The sequence below is a fragment of the Elephantulus edwardii genome, unplaced genomic scaffold (assembly GCF_000299155.1).
Source record: "Elephantulus edwardii isolate Elephantulus edwardi_28Jun2011 unplaced genomic scaffold, EleEdw1.0 scaffold00256, whole genome shotgun sequence".
Lineage (NCBI taxonomy): Eukaryota > Metazoa > Chordata > Mammalia > Macroscelidea > Macroscelididae > Elephantulus > Elephantulus edwardii.
Window position 1 is genome coordinate 1,789,399 of NW_006400006.1, and position 1,174 is coordinate 1,790,572.

Below are 1,174 nucleotides of genomic sequence, written 5' to 3' on the forward strand. Positions count from 1 at the left end.
CAGTGACAAAGAGAATACAGAGATGGAGCTAAAAGAAAAACAATACCCTTCACAATAGCTAATCACAAGATTAAATACTTGGGAGTAAATCTAACCAGAAGCACAAAGGATCTGTTCAAAGAAAATTACAAAACATTACTACAGGAAACAAAAAGAGACCTGGAGAAGTGGAAGAATATCCCTTGTTCAGGGATAGAAACTCAATATTGTGAAAATGACAATACTACCAAAGGTAATTTACACGTTCAATGCAATCCCAATACAAATACCAATCCCATTCCTCAATGAGATGGAAAAAGCAATCTCCAGTTTTATTTGGAATGGAAAGAAGGCCAGAATAAGCAAAGCACTCCTTAAAAATAGAAAAAAGGTAGGAAACATCTTACTCCCTGATTTCAAATCCTACTGCACTGCCATGGTTATTAAGACATCCTGGTACTGGTACAATGACAGACATATAGATCAATGGAATAGCATTGAGAACCAGAAATCAGACCATCTACCTATGGTCAATTGATTTTTGACAAGGAGATGAAATCAGTTAAGTGGGGAAACAACAGCCTTTTTAAGAAATGATGTTGGCAAAATTTGAAAACTACCTGCGGAAGACTCAAGCAAGATCCACACCTCACTCCATGCAAAAAAACCAACTCTAGGTAGATCATGGACCTGGGACTAAAGCCAAGGACTATAAACTTTATTAAAGAAAAGCTTGGAAGAACTCTAGAAGTCGTCATCCATAACATAAACAGTATTCCAAGCATCCTGAAAAATCTACAACCAGGAGAGGATAAAATAGATGAATGGGACCTTCTAAGAATCAAATCCCTATGCACATCCAACAACTTCTCCAACAGGGTAAAAAGTGAAGCCACAGACTGGGAAAAAGTATCTGGTAATGACATGTCAGATCAGGGACTATATCTAGAATTTAGAAAATACTTCAGCACCACAACAAGATAAAGGTAAACAATCCAATTGAAAACTGAGCACAGGATATGAACAGATGTTGTTATTGTTGTTATGTGCCGTCGAGTCATTTGCGACTCATAGCAACCCTATGTACAACAGCCCTAAACCCTGCTCTATCCTGTGCCAATCATGTTGCCTCTGACACACCCATCTCGATTACCCCAGTCACTGAATCAATCCACCTCATAGAGGGTCTTCCCCT